The sequence below is a fragment of the Pelodiscus sinensis genome, chromosome 3, assembly GCF_052426305.1.
Source record: "Pelodiscus sinensis isolate ZL-2025 chromosome 3, ASM5242630v1, whole genome shotgun sequence".
Lineage (NCBI taxonomy): Eukaryota > Metazoa > Chordata > Testudines > Trionychidae > Pelodiscus > Pelodiscus sinensis.
In genome coordinates this window covers 83,731,138-83,753,341 of record NC_143054.1, presented here as the reverse complement: position 1 = coordinate 83,753,341, position 22,204 = coordinate 83,731,138, and the positions used below count along the sequence as shown (strand labels likewise).

The 22,204-nt window shown below is 43.1% G+C and overlaps 1 protein-coding gene across 4 annotated transcripts in view; it reads left to right on the top strand.

Moving 5' to 3' along the window:
* Positions 1-22,204, top strand: part of HS3ST5 (heparan sulfate-glucosamine 3-sulfotransferase 5) — a 251,409-nt gene that overhangs the window by 114,936 nt on the left and 114,269 nt on the right. For 2 of the 4 annotated variants that reach the window (XM_075924005.2, XM_075924002.2), the window contains exon 3: positions 2,175-2,380. The exons of 1 other annotated variant lie outside the window; for it this stretch is intronic. The gene's annotated coding sequence lies outside the window, so the exon portion shown is untranslated. The remainder of the gene's footprint in view (positions 1-2,174; positions 2,381-22,204) is intronic. One more of the 4 variants, XM_025184750.3, reaches the window with a different exon arrangement.

Genomic DNA, 22,204 nt, shown 5'->3' with positions numbered 1-22,204 from the left:
TTGTAGATGCTGGGTTCCTTTCTAGGAGTAATAAAATAGTTAATAAACCACTCTTCTGGTTCCAGTTAGTGTTCAGTGTAGAAGGCAACATATGCAGGCATAGTCAGAAGGAGACACCTCCTGCATTAGATTCTGAGCTTTGAACCCTCTCTAGAAGCTGAGTGCCTAAACCAACCAAACAAACAAACAAAAAAAGCAGAGCTTCCTTTCCTCCCCCACTTTACCCTATTACCTTCCCTCACTTTACCCTATTACTCAACTGGGAAACATGAGACCTGAGTTTAGATCCCCTTCTTCTGCCTGATTTGGAGCAGGGACTTGTACACAAACCTCCCCTACCCCAGAAGGTGTCCTAGCTGCTGGGCTATGGATTATTGGAGAGGAGCTCTCTCAATATCTCTTGTTAAAGCTGTACTACTTTTGGTAAATCAGCAAAATATTTCATGGTGCAAGGGACTGGAAGTTCATCTCTTCCCTTCCCCTGAGGTGAGTGTTCTAGCCCCCAGTAAAGTTGTTCTCTTACTCAATCGGGGTATGTCTACACTACCCTCCTAGTTCGAACTAGGAGGGTAATGTAGGCATACCGCACTTGCAAATGAAGCCCGGGATTTGAATTTCCCGGGCTTCATTTGCATAAGTGGGGAGCCGCCATTTTTAAAACCCCGCTGGTTCGAACCCCGTGCAGCGCGGCTACACGGAGCACGAACTAGGTAGTTCGAACTAGGCTTCCTAGATTTAACGAGGAGTAACGGTAGTTCGAACTAGGAAGCCTAGTTCGAACTACCTAGTTCATGCCCCGTGTAGCCGCGCTGCATGGGGTTCGAACCAGCGGGGTTTTAAAAATGGCGGCTCCCCACTTATGCAAATGAAGCCCGGGAAATTCAAATCCCGGGCTTCATTTGCAAGTGCGGTATGCCTACATTACCCTCCTAGTTCGAACTAGCGGGGTAGTGTAGACATACCCTCACTAAGTATTTCGTACAAAGTGCAATAACCCAATTAGAAGAGACTGCGAGCAGCCTTCTCCCTGAATACCTTATAACCCAGGGACTAGGGCATGCCCCTGACAAAGGGGAGACTTGGGTTCAAGTTTGATTTCCCTAATAGGTAGAGGAGGGATTTGAACATGAGTACCTCACATGCCAGGTAAGTGTTCAAAACCGTGGCCTATTGTGTAATAGTGGGCACCACAATCTCAGTGCAGGCTCTCATATAGTAAGCATGCTATTAGCTGGCCTCTGAGCATGCCTACTAGCCTGGGTTACACAAGTGAGAGTTGGGGGTGTCTAGTTTGTGAATGCTGTCAAAACTTAGGCATGAGTTAGGCACTTAGCAGCTTGACTTAATGGCTTTGTGCTGCCCACCCTTAGATTTTTAGGGCACTTTATTAGTTGGAAACATGTAAAGTACTTACAGGATTAACTGGCAGCTTAGAAGGCTTTTTGAGGATCTAAGATTTGGACATAGGCACCCAAAGTGGTAGTTATTTACGTAAATCTCTTCTGTGGAATGTAACCGTCTGTGTTTAAAAAGTTTCAGAGGGGTAGCTGTGCTAGTCTGTAATTGAAAAAATCTTTAAAAACAATGAATAGTCCTGCAGCTCCTTAGAGAGTAACAAAAAATGTAGATGGTACCGTTAGCTTTCGTGGGCACAACACACTTCTGCAGATGAAACTTCAGATGTGTTTAAAAAGGACGTCTGAGATTTTGAAAAAGGATTCATGAGGTTGCTCTAAGTAGTAACCCTATGATCATAGAATCACAGAACACTAGAACTGGAAAGGGACCTGGAAAGGTCATCAAGTCCAGTCCTTTGCCCTCATGGCAGGACCAAACACCATCTAGATCATCCCTGACAGGTGTCTGTCCAACCTGCTCTTAAATATCTCCAATGATGGAGATTCTACAACCTCCCTAGGCAATTTATTCCAGTGTTTAACCACCCTGACAGTTAGGAAGTTTTTGCTAATGTCCAATCTAAACCTCCCTGGCTGCAATTTAAGCCCATTGCTTCTTGTCCTATCAGCAGAGGTCAAGAGAACATTTTTTCTTCTTCTTCCTTGTAACACCTTTTTGGGGTGATAGAGTGGACTCTATTGTAAAGTATTTGTTCTTAGATTTGTATACTAAACTTTCTTTTCAGATTTTGCAAATGAATTTTCTCTGTTTTACAGAGTCAACAAATTACATACAGTTGCAACAGGGCTGTCTGATTTTTCCATCTACATATCTGGAATCTCTTTATCACACGGTTAGTTCCATTAGCAAGCATTGAAGACTTCTGGGTACTGAAGATAGAGAGATGAATTAAATCCTTTTTGAATGTTCTTGATCTAAGGTAGATGTATCGGATTCACTGGATGTGCATAAGGACACGAAGGTTGGTGAGCACTCTAAATGCTGGAAGTTTCCAAAAGTAATTTGAATTTTTCTAAAAATATATTCGTTATATACAGTGGTGATTAATATATAGCATGTAAATATTTGAGAACATTAAAAGATCTAGACAGATTTATGTTTCCATGGAACACACTGAACGATATGCACCATTAGAATAAGCAGGCACTCCTTAATTTGATTAAATAGGATTCCACAGGGTCACCCAGCAGTGAATTTGGTCCATCTACATCATGTGGGATATGGAAAATGGGCCACACTTCTCCCAAATGAAAGCATGGCCTGTACAATATGCTAGACAAAGTACAGAGAAAAGAGTTAAATGTAGTAGAAGAACTGAATTTATTATGAATTTCGTTTATTCTCTGGAAGCTCTTTGATGATAATCAGAATTTAATTGAATATTTGTACAATGCATGAATTCTAGATGATGAAGACCCAATTCAGGAAATCATCCCTATTCTGGACAGCATTTTAATTCATGTTCAAGTGCAACACTGAATACAGATGGAATGCTTAAATGCCTTTCTGAATACGGCCCTCGGTTGCTTAGAAAAATTTAGTTTAGCTTTTTTCCAACCCAGCTGCACAGAATCATAGAAATAGAAAAGTCTGTTTGGTCAAGTGTTCCATCTCCTTGCCTATGCAGCGTGTCACTGAAATCCTTGATATTTTTGCTGAAACAGACCTACATGACTATTTCTCTGAAATAGTTACATATGCATCTTTAACAGGCCAAACAGAAATAAGATACTTAAATCTTTCATGGTGCTCCCAGCACAAAAGATAATATCATAAATAAAGGACAATTAAATCCCAACACTGTGTTTCCATTGAATTGGATACACTGCTGAATGTCACAGAGATGAGGAGATGATGCTGACCTTGACTGTCTCTGTGATTTTCATCACTTTTTCTCACATTTGCAGAAAGTTTTATCAGAGTTTTTGGCAAAATTATTTTCTCCAACTTCAGATAAAAATACTTGATAAACCTCAACTTATTTATCCTGGCTATTTTTCTGAATAAATAAATGTGGGTATGTCTACACTACAGTGTTATTTCGAAAAATCTTATTTTGATATTTAGAAATATCTTATTTCTAAATAGTTAATTCAAAATAAGATATTTCAAAATGATGCTTCTACACACAAAATGCATTTCAAAATAGCACGTCCACACTGATTGGACGCTGAATCGCATTTAAAGCCACCTGAAACTGGTTCCAGCAGGGCATCAGGTCAGTAGTTGCTTTATGTGACTGCTGCCTGAGGGTGTCTGAGGTTTGTGCTTAAAGGGACCCCCCCCAGACAGCCGGTTCTCAGCTTTCCCTTCTTGCTTACCTACCTCTCTGAGGAACAGCAAAGCATTTTTTTTTCGCTGCTTGCTTTGGTTGCCCTGACTCAGGACCACAGGACTCGGCATCATGGAGCCAGAGCTGCCTCTGGGAGCTCTGGTGCTCATTTTGGATATCTTGCTGCAAGCCTGGCAGCAATTGCTAGAGACTGCCTGGTAGCATCTGCTGCAGCCCAACTCCCCTGGGGACCATGGAGGAGCAGAAGCTGGATGACAACATGCCCCACTGCATCTGGCATCTGGACACCAGCAGCGACTGGTGGGACCACATCATCCTGCAGTGCTGGGGAGACCAACAATGGACCCATAACTTCAGGATGAAGAAAGACACCTTCCTTGAGCTCTGTGAGTGACTTGCCCCTGCTCTGTGGTGATGGGACATGCACATGAGGCCCGCCATTCCCCTCCACAAGCATGTGGCCATCGCCCTATGGAAGGTCTCCACAATGGATAGCTACCGATCCGTGGTGAACCACTTCGGCGTGGGGAGATCCACCGTCAGAGCAGTGCTCATGCAGGTACGGCAATCTCCGGTCACTGTGCCAGGAGGGGGTAGGCTGCCCTAGGGAAAAGGGGGGGAGGAGTGCAAGTCCCCTCCATGGGAGGGTTTGGTCTGTCCCACCCATAATATGGACTGCCCACAGTGGCCAGGTTTGCAGGGGGGGTTACTCCTGGGAGTGGAGGCGCGGGGCAGTGGCAGGGGAGGAGCACTGTCAGCCACCCTGGCACCCCAGTGACTCTCGGTGGTTTTGTGTGTCCCTCTGCAGGTGCTCAAGGCCATCAACAGAGTGCTGCTCCACAGAGTCATCCACCTCACTGATGGGGACGTGGTGATCGAGGGGTTTGGTACTCTGGGCTTCCCCAACTGCAGCGGAGCAATCGACGGGACGCACATCCCCGTCTGTGCCCTGGACCACCAGGCCTCCCTCTACATCAACTGGAAGGGATACTTCTCGGTCATCTTGCAGTCTGTGTCTGACCATTGGGGCCAGTTTGTGGACATTAACGTGGGCTGGTCTGGCAAAGCGTACGACGTGCGGGTTTATCGCAACTTCTTCATGTGCCAGAGGCTGCACACCGGGACTTTCTTCCCCGACTGCCACATCAGGGTCGGGGACATAGAAATGCCTGTGTGCTTGGTGGGGGATGTGACCTGTCTCCTACAACACTGGCTGATGAAATCGAACATGGGACACCTCAACCCCTCCCAACAGGCCTTTAATGCCAAGCTTGTGATGGAGGGGGAGTTCAGCCAGTTGAAGGCCCATTTTAGATGCCTCCTCACCCATTTGGATCTATCCCAGTGGAATATTCTGCACGTGGTGGCAGCGTGTTGTGTGCTGCCTAATTTGTGTGAAAGGAAGGAGGAGGCTTTCCTGCCAGGCTGGATGGCAGAGGCCAACCACTTGGCTGGCCTCTACATGCAGCCCCGCACAGCTGCCAGCCGGGAGGCCCATCGGGGGGCTGTCCATATCTGGGAGGCCCTGCAGGAGAGCTTCCATCTGGAGGAGGACTGAAGTCTCCCTGGTGTGCCCCACTGGGGCCTTGTGCCTTATTCCACCCTCACAGCCTTCCACTTTCCCCTCCCTAACTCCCCTTCCTGATGTAAAATAAAAACACATGTGTTGCCAAAAACAAACTCTCTTTATTTACCATAACTGGGGCGAGGGGGGAATGAGGGTGGGAGAGAGGAGGTGGAAACCTGGGAGGAGGGAGCTGGAAGGGGGAGGCAAGGAGAGGAAGGAGGAGGAGAAGCTCAGGGTTGGGAGTCTTGCTGGTCCACCTGTCTCCCAGCACTGTGGGTGTGGAGGCCTTGGCGTGGTATGGAGGGTAGGGTGAGTGGGGGAGGAGGGGAAGGAAGAAGCGGGAGGGGGAGCAGGAGTGGGAGAAGGAGCAATAGCTGTGGCAGCCACAGGGGCTGGAGAGGCAGCAGGCAGCAATCTCTGCACCAGGGTCTGCAGGTGATCGCGGATGGCATGGCCCTGGTCCAGCAGCTCCCGCAAGCTCTGCCACCACAGCTGCAGGTCTTCATGCACCCAGTGCTCCTGGCTGTGAACCTGCCTTTGCAGTAACCCCAGGTGCTGCCGCTGGTACTCCTCCTGGTTCCGGGTGAGCCTGTTGGGCCGGGTGAGGGAAGATGTCCTGGGTGGGGTGGTGCGCCCGGCAGTCGCAGCTGGTGCGGCTGTGGAGAAAAAAGAGAAGTGGCCAGTTATCCCTGGGGACACAGTGGGTGAAGCCCAGCCCTCCTCTGCAAGGTGAGGAAGGCAGGTCTCTGCACCATCACGTCCTGCTATCCCCAGGAGTGTGAGCTGGCCCAGGACTGCACTCATGCCCCTGTGCAGTATATAGTGTTGGTGTGGGGTGGGGGGGGAGATGTGCCCTGCCTCTGCGTAAAGGGGACTTCTGGAGGGAGGGCATTGTGCAGTGTGTCCCCCCGCCCCCGGGGTATCGAGCCTGTCATGTGCCTTCATACATGCATGTGGGCTACAGGCCAGGGCCCCTATGTGGCAGCCAGCTGGGGTCACATGCCTCGTCCGGCATGGCACATGCACAGGTTGCTGCATGATCCGTGGTCAGCAAGGCCCACACGCACGTTCCCTGGGTTCCCCCCCTCTCTCCGCCCTGCATAAGAGGACAGTGTTGACACTCATATGTTGAGGCCTCCCTGGCCTCAGAAGACAGTGGTGACATGGCTGCTGTGACGGCTCGGAGGTCCTAGGTGAGTGCCATGCTCCTTCCAGGCTCCTGTGACTGCTGGCCATCATCCTCTTACTTCGTGCCCTGGTCAGGGCCCTCTGCCCCAGGGTCGATGACCACCTGGGGGGCACGGACCGTCCGGGCTACCAGGATGCGGTCCAGAGTGTCAAAATAGGGGAAGGGGCCTGGGTCTGCCCCTGGTTGGGAGCTGCCCCCTGTGACCCTGGCATAGGCCTGCCTCAGCTCCTTTATTTTCATGCCCACCTGCTCCTGGATGCGCATGTGGCCTTTGGTGGCCAGGCTGTTAGCCATCCGCCTGTAGATGGCCGCGTTCCTGCATCTAGTGAGGAGATCATGGACGTTGGAGGCATCCCCACAAACTTCAGTCAGGTCCATGATCTCCGCACTGGACCAGGAAGGCGCCTGCATTTTCTGGCCCCTGGAAGGCTCCTGGGAACTGCCAGACTGCTCCTGAGGCGCGGTGGAGGGCTGGCAGGCCTGGAGCCGGCACAGGCCCTGTGCCAAAAAGACTCTACTCCTTTAAGGGCTCCGGGGCTGGTGGGGAGGAGAAGAGTTTTCCTGGTTTGGCCCAGAGTAGCCACCAGGGCACCCTGGGAAGGCTGGAGGCCCCTTATTTCAAAATAAGCATCTACACAGCGCTTATTTTGAATTAGCTATTTCGAATTTGGCATTATTCCTCGTAAAATGAGGTTTACCAAATTCGAAATAAGCACTCTGATATTTTGAATTAATTTCGAAATAGCGGTTTGGCAGTATAAACGCTAGGAAAGTTATTTTGAAATAACGGCTGTTATTTTGAAATAACTTTGCTGTGTAGACATATCCTGTGTGAATTATATCTGTTTTTCTTCTTCATTTGCTGTTACAATTGTTCATAGGAGGCATTTTTATTGATAAAGATGAAGCTCAAACGTAGCAGTATGATGACATTGTATACTATATAGATTGAGCTTTCCTTTCATTGTAAATGATATCACCAGACTACCTCAACAGTATTATAGCCTTGTAATCAATTTCTCTGTTACTTTGTCTATGACTACTGTGTGCATACTATATACCCATACTCTGTATAAAAATGCACTGAAAATAGGAGATACTTCCAGTCCTGTTGTAATGAAGCCAGAGTTTTGTTCCTAGGTTCAGTAGCAGTTGGATGAAGTTTGTGTATAAAAAACAGTGTAATTCTGGAGATGAGAACAGGAAGGATTGAAACATTTAGCAAAAGCCCTGCTCTTGCCTCTCTTATTCTTTTTAATTAATATTTTGCCACATTTTTAAAATCCCATGTTTTCCAGTTCTATAACTGATCATAAAAATACCTTTAAAAATAGTTACAATTTATTTTTAAGCTGAATTTTAATGTTCAGCAAGTTTTAATATATAACTTTAAAAATTATTACTAATATTCATTATTACTATCGTAGCTTGTTTAATGGAAGATTGATTTGCAAAACAATCTGAATTCCTGTGAATGATTATAATCTCCCATAAGAATTCTCTCATGCTAAAGGACACTAAGATGAGGGAATCTCTGAGGGTATGTCTACACTACCCTCCTAGTTCGAACTAGGAGGGTAATGTATGCATACCGCACTTGCTAATGAAGCCCGGGATTTGAATTTCCCGGGCTTCATTAGCATAAGCGGGGAGCCGCCATTTTTAAATCCCCGCTGCTTCGAACCCCGTGTAGCGCGGCTACACGGGGCTCGAACTAGGTAGTTCGGACTAGGGTCCTATTCCGAACTACCGGTACTCCTCGTTTCACGAGGAGTAACGGTAGTTCGGAATAGGACCCTAGTCCGAACTACCTAGTTCGAGCCCCGTGTAGCCGCGCTACACGGGGTTCGAAGCAGCGGGGATTTAAAAATGGCGGCTCCCCGCTTATGCTAATGAAGCCCGGGAAATTCAAATCCCGGGCTTCATTAGCAAGTGCGGTATGCATACATTACCCCGCTAGTTCGAACTAGCGGGGTAGTGTAGACATACCCCCAGTTACTTGTTCCTAGTTGTCCTGAACCTTACATCAGGGTGTGAGGTCAAACTCTAAACCTTACTCAGAAGTCTCTTTGGGGTCCATTATGAAAATAGAAAGAAAGAGCAGCAGTCTGTTAGAATCAATGAACAAAAATATTGAGGCCTATCATATTCATGTGAATGCTTGCAGAAAACTGATAAAGGATTATGGAGAATATCAAAGTGAAATTGCAGTTTCTGGTCAATCAATAGATATGTGAATACTTTTTGGGGTAGTATTTGTCCATCTCTAGTCTGCACTATGTGGTGACCTGGCATTTCTAATCTCCAGTCTTCCATATCTCTCAAATTATTCATTTTTGGCTTAATCTTGGTGTCCTCACTCAGGCAAAAATCTCACTAAATTGAATGGGAATCTTCCCTAAGTAAAGAGTGGGTAAGGACTTCAAGGCTATGTCTAGACTGCAGGCTTCTTTCGAAAGAGGCTCTTTCGAAAGCATCTTTCGAAAGAGCCTCTTTCAAAAGATCGCGTCTAGACTGCAGGCGGATCTTTCGAAAGAGAAATCCGCTTTTTCGAAAGAGAGCACCCAGCGAGTCTGGATGCTCTCTTTCGAAGACGGCCTCTTTACATTGAAGAATGCCTTCTTTCGAAAGAGGAACTTTCGAAGGAAGGCGTTCTTCCTCGTGAAACGAGGTTTACCGCCATTGAAAGAAAAGCCGCGTTCTTTCGAAATAATTTCGAAAGAACGCGGCTTGAGTCTGGACGCAGGGGAAGTTTTTTCGGGAAAAGACTACTTTTCCCGAAAAAACCCCTGAGTCTGGACACGGCCCAAGAGTTGACCCAATATCAGGAACCAACAAATTCATCTGATTAGACTTGTGTACAGTGAAAAGGTCTCTTATTTCAATACCTGCACAGAAGAAGAGAGGGGAAAAAGGCAAATGGCCTTAATCTGAGGCATTCCACAGGCTGCAGTGTGCAGATGCAGGCAAAATTGCCAGCATGATCCCCAGCACCCAGCCACTACCTCTCCTAGGTGTAGCACACAATCTTCTATCATGTCAGTGAACAGCAGGCATGTGAGAAGGAGTTCTTCAAGACTGGACATCTTTCTTTTTAGGGACTAGAGCACTACTGTCTGAAACAATTGTCCTCTTTCCTATTCAGCCTACAAAACATTTGCCTTGGTACCTATTTGCATAAATAAGGGAGAGGAAAGAAGATAATTCTGTGCTGCCCCCGGCCTTTCCTTGGATGCCAACAGTGCGTCTACACTGTACCCTTACCTTGAAATAAGCTACGCAATTTGCACTACACAAATTGCGTAGCTTATTTCAAGGTAATTTCAAACTAACTTATTTCGAAATTACCTGTCTACACAGTGCCAAATTTCACAATGCCAGTTCTGATTACAGAGTGCTGAATTTTGAAATAAATGACTATTCCAAAACATCACTTAACCCTCATGGACTGAGGGTTATAGAGACACTGGAATGCATGCCTGTTATTTCAAAATTCCGGCATCCTGAAATAGCGCCACAGTGTAGACATAGCCCAACATGGGAAGCACTGCAGATTGCCCCACCACACTTGAAGGAAGTGCCAGAAAACAACTATTGTTAGGCATTTTCAATTCTCTCCAAAGCTTAGTAATCCTCAGATTCTTTTTACTTATACCGTCTCCAGTATACCCTCTTTATACCCTCCTTGCTAAAGGATTTGAATGGATAAAACTGTATTTTCACTCTTTTGTTGATGAAGTTCATTTTCTCTCTGTTCACCAGTTCATGGTCTTCTGCTTTATTTATGGGGTTTTTTCAATACACTATTGTCATATATATGTGGGTTTACTGAAGGTTGTTGTATCATAACTGCTAACCACTTCAGGGTATCTATTCATACCTTTTCCCTTTATACAGATCAGAACACTCTTGCAAACGTTCAACTTATTTCAGTGTTAAGGCAACAGTTTAACAAGGATGAAAATGATAAGCTTCATACATACTAGCTATTAAATACTGAAGACTAAAAGAGAATCCCAAACAAATTCTGTGTAGCATAGTTGTAGCTGTGTTGGTTTCAGAATATAGAGATAAGATGGGTGAGGTAATATCATTTATTGAACCAATTTTTTTTGTGAGAGACAACCTTTTGAGTTTACATAGCTCTTTCTTCAGATAATAATTTGTTCAAAAGATCATGTAAAGAAAGAGGCTGTGAAGTGGTGAACAGCAAGGTCTCTGTAAGCTCTAAAACATGTCTCTCCCACCAACAGAAGTTGGTCCAATAAAATATTTTTACCTTACCCACTTTGTGCCTCAAATTCTAGGCTTTTTTCAACTGTCAATAACATTTGGAAACTAGTTTTCACTTTAAAAAGTGATGATAAACAGCTTTCACTATCTTGGTAATTTAACCACGTATTATTTTAAAGTTCTTTAACTTAAGGAAATGTGAAAATTTTTAGTTGGTTTTAAAAAACACACCAGCATTTTAAACAGCAGGACACAATTTCAGACTATTTGCAGTCAAGAGGTTACTGCTGAGCAAAATGCTCATTCAATTTAGGAATGCAGATTATAATAATTTTCCTATCTCACTCACAGCAGGATTCCTCCCATTATTTTGCAGACTCATAAGTTGCAGTGCAATATTACTAGCTAACTTCAGTTCCAGGTAACACATGCTTCAAGCACATTTTCATTAGCTCAACTTAGTTATAATGCAAAGCTGCATAGTTTCACCAAATGAAATGGGATACACTTAAATTACCATATCTAATGTAATACTCATTTTCAGTACATGCAAAGTGGTTTATTATGTGTGAAAATTGGTGAGGGAAAAGGGGAAATTTGGTTTTTGGACAACCTGTCAAGGAGGAAGGAGTCTTTTTATATCACTTCTATTTAAAGAAGCAGAATACAAAAAAAGCAAAGAGAGGAATATTCTGTCTAGAAAAGAAAGACAAATTTAATATTATTTACCTTTCTAACCTCACAAGAAAATCATTAAATAGAGCAGTTATACTTCTCAATATTGTCATTTGTGTGTAAGTAAAATGAAATATTTAAAAATGCCAGCTGGCCAACATTCACTTGAGAAAGAAACCAGTTTTATTTTTTTATCATTTGTACTGAGATGTGGGATTGTGGTAGTGCTAAGACTGTTTTATTGTCCACTTATTAGTACCATTAATTCAAGATGTTTCTGGATATACTAGTTCATAGGAATTTTTTGTTGTTGTTCTTTCTGTCACAGAGAAGTATATTTTTTGTTTTTCTCCCAACACTGAATGTATCTTGCCTGTTCTTGCATCCCTTCTGCAAAAAAACTGATTCCAACAGAACCCAGAAAATAGTGGTGGATAAATTGTTCCTCCTCTGCATTAGCTTCCATCTGCAGCATCTCATGAGCAACCTACCATTTCCCCCGTCCCCTTTCTTTCAATCCTTACAGTAGATTGCTTGGAGAAGCAATGAATGCTTATGAAGTTTACACCCAAGAGCGTATGAAATGTTCCACATATTAAATCAAAATCATCACAATGTGTAGAGAACAGGTCCTGGAAGAGGCTCTAGCTCAAACTGTATCTGGGCAAATGAGTTAGAGAAATGCTTGTTTCCTGATTCAGCAAGAATTAAGTATGTGCCTAATTTTAAGCACATAGCCTCACATAGAATACGCTCATACTTAAAACTGGCTACGTGTTTAAGAATCTTGATTTGCTACTGGTCTGTGGGAAATGATTTTGGAGTTAGAAAAGCCACAGTGGCTATTGATATGCAAGTGTGCAAAGCCATTAATAGTCCCCTACTAGGCAAAACTTGTGACTGTTGGCAACATGCAGAATGTAGTTGATAAATTTACAGAAATGGGGTTCCAAGACTGTAATGGAGCAATGGATGGCTCTCTTTTGGATCCAGACTGCCTTACTACAGAGTATAGGCACAGAAAGGGTTCCTTCTCTGTGGTTATGCAAGGTAGGTCACTAGTCATGCTTCACCAACATCAGAGTTGCCAAATGGTTTCAACAAAAATACCGAACACACTTGACATTACATCACAATCTACATTACATTTTATTTAGAAAATACTGGACATTTATATTTTCTCATTTATACTTTCTCAGTTTGTTTCCCGAACAGAAAGCTCAAATCCTGGACTATCCAGTTCAAAACTGGATACCTGGCAACCCTAACCAACATCCATGTTGTCTGGTCAGAAAAGGGGTATGATGTGTGCGTCTTTAAGAACACAGGTCTGTTCAGAAAGCTGCTATCAGGGACTTCCTTTCCCAGCTATGGATTATCACTGGCAATATTGAAATGCCAGTAGTGATTGTGAGAGATGCAGCATGTGCTTTGCTCCCTGACTTATGAAGCCATACACCAGCTATCTTGACAGCATAGGGAAAGGTTCAACTACTAGCATAGCACTTGCTGAATTACAATTTAATGGCTTTTTGGCAGACTGAAGGGATACTGGTAGTATTTGCTCAAAAGAATAGTAAGTTAGTGATTGGTTGCCTAATATAGGGAATGCCAATAAAAATGAGTTAAGGAAAGAACAAGTTAAAAATTACTAGAGAAGTTAGATGTTTTCAAGTCACAAGGGCCTGATGAAATAATTCATTCTAGAATATGTGTGGACCTGATTGAGGAGATATCTGAGTCCCTAGCAATTATCTTCAAGAAGTCTTAGAAGACAGGAAAGATTCCAGAGGATAGGAGAAGGGAAAATATATTTGCCCATTTATAAAAAAAAGGGGAATATGGACAATCTAGGGAATTACAGACCAGTCATCTTAACTTCAGTACCTGGAAAGATAATGGAGCAAATAATTAAGCAATCAGTTTGTGAATACCTACAAGAATATAAAGTGAGAAGTAACAGTCAGCATGCACTTGTCAAGAACATACCATGTCAAGCCAACCTATTAGATTTATTTGACTGTGTAACAAGCCTTGTGAATGGGAGGAGATGGTAGATGTGGTACTGTGTACCTTGACTTTAGTGAGGTTTCTGGTACTGTCTTGCATAATCTTCATGTAAACTGTAAGAGGGTCTTTGGATGCACCCTCTCTCCCTTGTGGTTTCACCCCCTCAGGGACACTCTCACAGGCCCCAGCCCAGGGCTCTAAGGACCAGTACACTAAGGTCTGGTCCATCTGGTGGGGCTCCTGCTAAAACTCACCAGCCCTTGGGCAATTTGCAGGAAGCCCTACCCTGGACTGCTTCCTACCCCCCGCAAGTCTGGTTCATGGCCTCCGAGGTGTCCGCTTGATGCTCCCAGCTTCCCTTCCTGCCCCCCTCCCTGGGCGTCCTCCTTCCCCTCTTTGAATTCCCCTGCCCAGGCTTTCCCCTCTCTCACCGCTCCCCCTGACCTCACGTTGCCCTTGAGCCCTGCCCCTCATGTTCGCCTCGTCATCGTTCCCCCTCCCCCTTGCTGTGGGGGCTGGACATCCTCCCGTTTCATTGACACTGCCACGGTTCACCTTTGCCATGGCATGAGAATAAGCAGCGCAGCTGGGCATTTGCACCACTGCCTCCCCGGACAGCACGGGGATCGGCACGGAGTCGCCCTGTCACATAAACAAACCAGGGAAATTCAACCTAGGTGGAGCTACTGTAAGGTGGGTGCATAACTGGAAAACTGTTCCCAGAGAGTAGTTATCAGTGATTCAAAGTCAAGTTAAAAGACCATAACAAGTGGGATCCCACAGGAATCAGTTCTGTACAATGTCTTCATCAATAATTAGATAATGGCATAAAGAATACTTTTAAAGACTGAAGATGATACTCAACTTGGAGGGATTGCAAGTGCTTTGGAGGATAGGATTAAAATTCAAACTGATCTAGGTGAATTGGAGAATTGGTCTGAAGTATATAGGATGAAAGTCAATAAGGACAAATGCAAAATACTTCATTTAGGAAAGGAAAATGAGTTACACAAATACAAAATGGGACATGACTGCCTAGGACAGAGTACTGCAGAAAGGGATCTGGGAGTAATAGTGGGTCACAAGCTAAATACGAGCAAACAGTGTAATTGTTGAAAATATCATGCAGAAGGCTTTTAAAAAGTCTCATTAACTTTGTATAAATTCTAAAACACTGTGTAATTATTTTTACGTAACATCTGTGGCATCAGCAGAAAACACCCTGGTGTCATATGGCAGATAAGTTTCATCAGCCCTCATTTTAAATGGGCATGTTTTTGTTAGGATCCAAGGCCTGTAGCAGAGCCAGTGTCAAGGCAAGGTAGTGAGTTCAGCTAGCTGCTAGCAGGCCTGTCTGACCAGCAGTTTTGCCTGGTAGGGGGAAGAGCTAATCTGCTAACTCTTCCCACCAAAGCCCTGCATCACCTTTGCCTGTTCTTACCTCTGACCCATGGCTCTGATTTCTAGCTCCAGCTCTGGTATCTGGCCTTTGTCTCTGACAATAGGATCCTACTCAAGGCTGTCTGAAGACTACTCTAACTCCTAGCACAACTGCCCATATCCTTGTCTCTGACAGTGTTACTCAAGGATGGCAGAGCCATGAGCTTAACAAAAAGAATTGTGGGTCTGTGGCCATGACCAGAAACTGTGGGTGATTTTTCAGTCTTGGATAAAAATTATCTCTGCAAAAAGCTTGCAAAAGATCACGGCTTTTTCCAGTTAATCTAGTATATTAACATAACTCAGATATGAGCCAAGAATAGAAGCAGGAATTTTTCCACCATGAAAACTGCCCTTCTGCCAAATTGTGTAGGCCCAGTTTGAATTATATAAGAAACAATATAAGATAGGACATCTGAATCCTGGGAGACCAGAGGACAGGACAATGTGCCTCCCCAGGTCTACTATGCTTTTGATGAAATCCTGGCCCTGCAGAGTCCATGAGATTTTTGCCATTGACTTTGGCGGAGCCAAGATTTCATCCCAGGCCCTTGGTTCAGAATTAAATTTCATAGCAGGATTTTTAATATTTGAAAATAAGGACATTCAGAAATACCAGACTGAATTGCAAATGTTCACGTGTGTCCCCTGTAACATGACTCAGGCTTGAAGCTTTGCTAGATGAAGGAATGATACATTACTCACTAAGGACAGGAGAGGCTTTTTCCTTTGAAACTTCAGACGATGCTCTCTTGGCAAAGATTAACAATATTGTACTCATAGCTCTTGTTCAGTGCCACAAAGGCTTGTTTACAAACACGTCAGGCTTACGCATTGCAAATAAAAATTGACAGGCAACATTATAATTGAAGGGACACAACATGGCATTTGTATGTGCCCAGCACTGTATTGGGCTGTACCAAATGTACTGCAGAGAAGGAACCATTGCAATCATTTTAACAAATCGCTTGGCTGCTATGTGCAATGTGATTGACTCCTGGGCTTAGCTGATGCAGTCAGCTTTATTTGTTAACCTAGCAGAACATTATTTATTAATGAGTTCTTCATGCTTTATTAAGCCTAATGTCAAAACACCTCTGTGGGACTCTAGGCATGTTCTCTCTTTGTGTTAAAACCTTCTAAAGAAAATGAAAAATTATGCAGCAGAGCTGCAGATAAAACCCAGAAGATAGCAGTTCAATTACTCTTGATCTTGGCAGATGATGTTTCTGAATATTTGTAAAAGAGAAGCATTTGATTGTGTGCTGGCTTCAATTGAAAAATTCTGCACTCTTAAATGTACATGATTAGGGTGTCTTAGAAACCTAAGAAGGCTACTCTGGTCTCAAAAAGCGGAGTAGAATGCTCAGATGGCAAAGGCTGACAAGTATGGCATGGAAGTGTAATTCATGGGGTGGGAGAGTTCATACTGATCTTTTATAATAGGGAGGGAAGATTCTGTGTGAGAACATTAAAATGAGTGAGCATGGTAACACAAGGCATTAACTGCAATTTTCTGTTACTCAGAACTAATGTTGCTCAGGAAACCAATACTGGAGTTCAATAAACTTCACCAGCGATCTGACTGAACACCCTCTTTTTGGAATTAACATGAAAATTCAAGTCCATTCATTCTTGGCCAGTTTCTAGGCTGTGGCATTTGCTCTGATATGCATTTGATTCTATTATGTTTTCAACCATGTCTTGCTCAGGCTTGCTTGAACATCACAAAAATAATGACAATGAATTCAATGGAAAAAAATCTAATATTCTAGGGCAGTGTTTCTGAAAATGGTCCGTGGACTCACTCTGAGAAAGCTGCTTCCTGCCGCTTCCTTTGGCTGCAAATGGTGAATCACAGCCAATGGGAGCCATGAGGTTCTATGGCTGCGTAGCCAATAAGAGTGTGTCTAGATTACAGGGTATTTTCAAAAAAACTTCCCCTGCGTCTAGACCGTTGCTGCATTCTTTAAAAAGTAAATTCGAAATAACGCGGCATTTTTTTGACCGTGGAAAACCTCGTTTTATGAGGATGAACGCCTTTTTTCGAAAGTGCTGTTTCGAAAAAAGGCACTATGTAATGCAAACTGTGCTTTTTCGAAAGAGAGCATCCAGACTGCCTGGGTGCTCTCTTTAGAATAAGTGGCTTGCTTTTTCGAAAGTACTGGTTGTAGTCTAGACGCTCTTTTTCAAAAGAGGCTTTTTTGAAAGTGTCTTTCGAAAAAGCCTCTTTCGAAAGAGGCTTGCAGTCTAGACGTAGCCTTAGTAAACAAACCAGAGTGGCCCAGTAGCTGCTTTCTCAGAGTGAGTCTATGGATCACTTTCAGAAACACTGTTCAAGGAAATTAATGTTTTCTCTGGCTTTGCATCCTGCACCAATTAGTCCTAGTAATAGTTACAAAAATGGGAGGCCTGTTATAAAGGCTAATTTGATATCTGTTTCTGTTTTGTGTTTGTAAAGTTTCCTTTAAAATATGTACTGTCATGAAAGGATTTCCAGTACCAGGCCTGAAAATGGTCAATCAAAATGGCTTTGATTCATCATAATAAGTAAATACAGTTCTCTACGTATCAAAAATTGTGTAATTGGGGTACAATTTGGTTCACCTTATGAAATTGTGAAGGAGCATATTTATCATTGGGGAAATACCTTTGATAGCACTTAAACTTTTACAGTTTACAGGAAGGGACAATTTGGACTCAATCGTGCTCTGAACTGAAGTCAGAGGAAGTTTTGTCATTGGTTTCAGTGGAAGCAGAAAAGCAGAAGTGAACTCACAATCAATTCCCTTAACAATATTTTATCACACGAGTCTGTTTACTGGTTTTGATGGAGGGTTTTTTTGTTTGGTTGGTTTTTAGTATTGACTAGTTAAATAATCGAGGTTTCTTCATCCACAGATTTTTCTCAGCTTAACCTTGAAAGTAGATGCTAGAATAGCCTAATATGAACAATAAACTCTGTAAATAACAATTAAGTTAACAGCTTTAAAAACAAAAACAAAAAAAAAACCAACAGTTTTTGCTCACAGAGGGGCAAATTCTTCAACTTTGACTCATGGTGCTTACTCACACAGTAGCCCGATTTGACTTCAATAACACTATTTAGGCAATTACAGGTTGTACCGCCAAAATTTGGGATTCTCTAATCTGTGGTCCAGCAGTACCTCAGATGCTCCTGGAGCAGAGGCTAGGAGCCTAAGGGCAGGAGAGCCAGCCGGGTGGTACATCAGAGTTGTCAGCCTGGTTTGGGGGCTGGCAGGACCGGGTCCAAAGCCCTACAGCAGCACGCAGGACTGTGGGGCTGGGATCGGAGCCCCACAGCTTCCCCCAGCTATGTGGGGTTGGGCTGGGACTGTGCAGGGCCTATGTTGGAGCCCCGCAACTCTGCGCCTGCATAGGACCAGGGCTGGGGATAAGTGGGGTTGGAGGCCCAGTCCTGCGGCTGCTCCTGGATGCAGAGGAATGGAGCCCCATGGCAGGAGCTGGAGCCTGTGCTGCCCAAGGAGCTAGAAGTAGCTGGGCAAGCCTCCCAGCCAGGTATGGGGGGAGCGAGGCAGGGTTGCCTGCTGGGACAGCCTGTCAGCAGCGGATGATGGGCTTGGAGGCCAGTGGCAGGAGACCTCCGTTGGTCCGGCAAATTCTCTTCTTCGAGACTGGTCATGTCCCAATGATGCCAGACCAGAGAGGCCCAACCTGTATTTACATTGATTAGTACTGACAAAGATGGCAGACAGAATCTGGCCAATAACTAAAGTCCAAGGGATTACAACAAGAATTCATGCTTGCAGGGTTTTATGGATAGATGAATTTGGTGTTTTATAATCTGTTCTGCTAATATAGAATTTCTGTCTCCTAATTTCTGTTTATAATTACTGTCAGTAATAAATATTTTATCTTAGCTTGTTTTTGAGCCTTTCCATTTTCTTTCATCTTACCTCTTTCATCCCATTTCTCAACATTTGACAGATCAATCTTAGGCTGAGGACCATATTATACAAGCAGCATGTCACAATGAACGTAAATAATTGGAGGGCCAGATCCTTAGCTAGTGTCGATAAGTGTAGTTCAATTGACTTCAGTGAAACCATGCTGAGTTACTACAACTGAGATCTATCTCTGAGACTTGCAGGCATAAAAGATGTTATCATATACAGGAATTTATTTTGCTGTCTAAATTCTATCTCTAGATACTATTGACCAGGAATGATAAATTCAAGGTATAAGGTCCATAAGATTCTATGAACTCCCAATGAGAATTTTCCACTGACTTCAGTGGAAGCAGTATTCAGACCACAAAGTGATACAGAACTGTCGCTGATCACAAAGCTTTGTTTTAGGCTTAGGAGGATTTAGCTTTTAAGGGTAAATGTCAATTTCAGCATGCATGCACACACATGCAAAAAAAATGCTACTTGATTATCATCAATGCCTATCTGGAACTTAGCATTCAAAATCTAAGATTTCTTCTTTAGGCTTGTTACAAATAGATTAGTGATTGTATAGCAAAACCAGATATGATTTATTGAGTTAAGGACATTTACTTTGTATTAGGGCTATTGATTCATCACAGATCACTTGCAGGATTAACTCAAAAATTAATTGTGATTAACCACACAGTTAAATAATAAAAAAACAATTGAAATTTATTAGATATTTTGGTTGTTTTTCTACATTTTCAAATATATATATTTCAGTTACAAAATTGAAAAACATACAGTGTTCTTTATCTTATTTTAATGATAAATATTTCCACTGTAAAAAAGAAACAAAAAATACACCATTTTTCAATTCACCGTATATAAATACTATAATGCAATCTCTTCATCATGAAAGTGTAACTTAAAATGTAGATTTTTTTTGGTTATATAACTGAACTCAGAAACAAAACAATGTAAGTCCTATAAGTCCACTCAGTCCTATTTCTTGTTTAGCCAGTTGCTAAGACAACCAAGTTTATTTGCATTTACTGGAAACACTTCTGTATGCTTCTTATTTATAACTAGCAAATTAGCCCATCATAAGATGGGATTTTCAGGTCTCTACTCCACGTCGGTCTTCTCTCCTGAGCCTCTGGTCTCTCGCTCCGTCTCTTTCTCTCTCTCTCTCCTCCTCCTCCTACTGCCTCCCCCTCTTTCTCTCTCAGCTCTCCTCTGCCTCCTGCCTCTCTCTCTGTCTCTCTCTTTCTCTTCTCCTCCCCCTCCTGCCTCTCACTGGGGGGACCGCGGACCCCCTGTCCATGTACGTCAGCACCCCGCCCCCCTTCCCTTCCTGCTGTGGTGCTCGGCTTACTTCTGTGCCGCTCAGCTGGGCCGCCACGGGGGAGCAAGCAGTGCAAGCAGACGTTTGGGCCCTGCACTCCTCATGTAGCACGGGCCGCCCAGAGGGAACAGCCAGCATTTCAGGCAACAGCGCCACCCAGAGGGAACAGCCAGCATTTCAGGCAACAGCGCCACCCAGAGGGAACAGCCAACATTTCAGCGTTACAGACTCACAGACACTGGGCTACTATCTATATGATGATATCACTTGAACATGAGAATAGGTTTTTGCATTGCACATTTGTAGCCAGCATTTCAAGGTAATGTGCCAGAAATGCTAAACGTTCATATGCCCTTTCATGCTTTGGCCACAATTCTAGAGGATATACTTCCATGCTGATGATGCTCATTTAAATAAATACTGCATTAATTAAATTTGTGGCTGAACTCCTTGGGAAGAGGATTGAATGTCTCCTGTTCTTTTTCACATACATTCTACCATATTTTATATTATAGTTTTTTTATGTTTATATTTTATATTATAGTAGTCTTGGATGATGACCCAGCACATGTTCATTTTAAAAACACTTTCACAGCAGATTTTGCTGTCAAAATACAGAGGAGGTACCAAGGTGAGATTTCTAAAAATAGCTACAGCACAGGGACAAGGTGTGGAGCATGCTTCAGAAGTCTGAAAAGATCAATATTCCAATGTAGAAGCTACAGAAACTGAACCACCAAAAAGAAAATCAACCTTCTGCGGGTAACATCTTATTCAGATGGTGAAAATGAATATGCATTGGTCTGCACTGTTTGGATAGTTATATAGCAAAACCTGTCATCAGCAAAGACGTCCTCTAAAATGGTAGTTAAAGCATGAAGGGACATATGAATCTTTAGCGTATCTGGCACATAAATATCTTGCAACACTGGCTACAACAATGCCATGCATCACCTGTTCTCATGTTCAGGTAGCATAAACAAGAAGCATACAGCATTATCTGCTGCAAAGTGTAACCTAACTTGCTTGTCTAAGTGATTGGCTGAACAATAAGTAGGACTGAGTAGAAGATTTACATTGTTTTTTGTTTGTACATAGTTCTACATGTGTAAGTTCAACTTTCATGATAAAAAGATTGTACTATAGTACTGATATTAGGTCGACATTCCTCAAAGTGGGCCACGAGCCCATTTTGGGAAAGCCACTAGGGGCCGCACCGCTTTGTTTATCTAAAGACTCTGTTGCCATGGAGTATTGTGGCTCCCATTGGCTCTGGTTCACCATTTCCAGCCAAGAGGATCTGCAGGAAGCGGCGTAGCCCCCACAGTCCACTTTGAGAAACACTGTATTAGGTGAATTGAAACAGATGATTTATTTTGTTTTACAGTTCAAATATCTGTAATGAAATATAAAAATAAAGTGAGCACTACACACTTTGTATTCAGTGTTATAATCGAAATCAATATTTAAAAATGTAAAAAACACCCAAAATATTTAAATAAATAGTATTCTGTTGGGATACGTCTATGCAGCAACATTATTTCAAAATAACTTAGTCCGCATCTACACAGCCGGCAGTTATTTCAAAACACTGTCAAGCTGCAGGACTTCTTTCACCAACTCCTGTAACCTTCATTGTATGAGGAGTAAGGGAAATTGGAGGAAGAGTGCTCTATTTTGAAATAAGTGCTCTGTAGATGCTCTCAATTTTGAAATAAGCTATTTCAAAATAAGCTATGCAATTGACATAGCTCAATTTGTGTAGCTTATTTCGAGTTAAGCCCTGCAGTGTAGATACCCCCTTACTGTTTAACAGTATGATTGATCATGATTAATTATCTAATTGTTTGACAACTCTACTTTGTAGGTTTTGGCATGTGATGTTTATGTTTTAACAATTTATAAAGCTTTAACTTTTTTAATCTCGATGTGTGTCATTAAGTAATTATCTGACATACACACCAATTCGTGGGAATATAGAGTGGAAAACTGAATTGCGTCCACTCAATTCAGGCTTACTCAGTTTTGCCTTTAGTACAATTTCAGACATAATTATTATCACTTATAGTGTCTAGACACATACTAATGGGAAACAAGAAAGAAATTTTACATAACC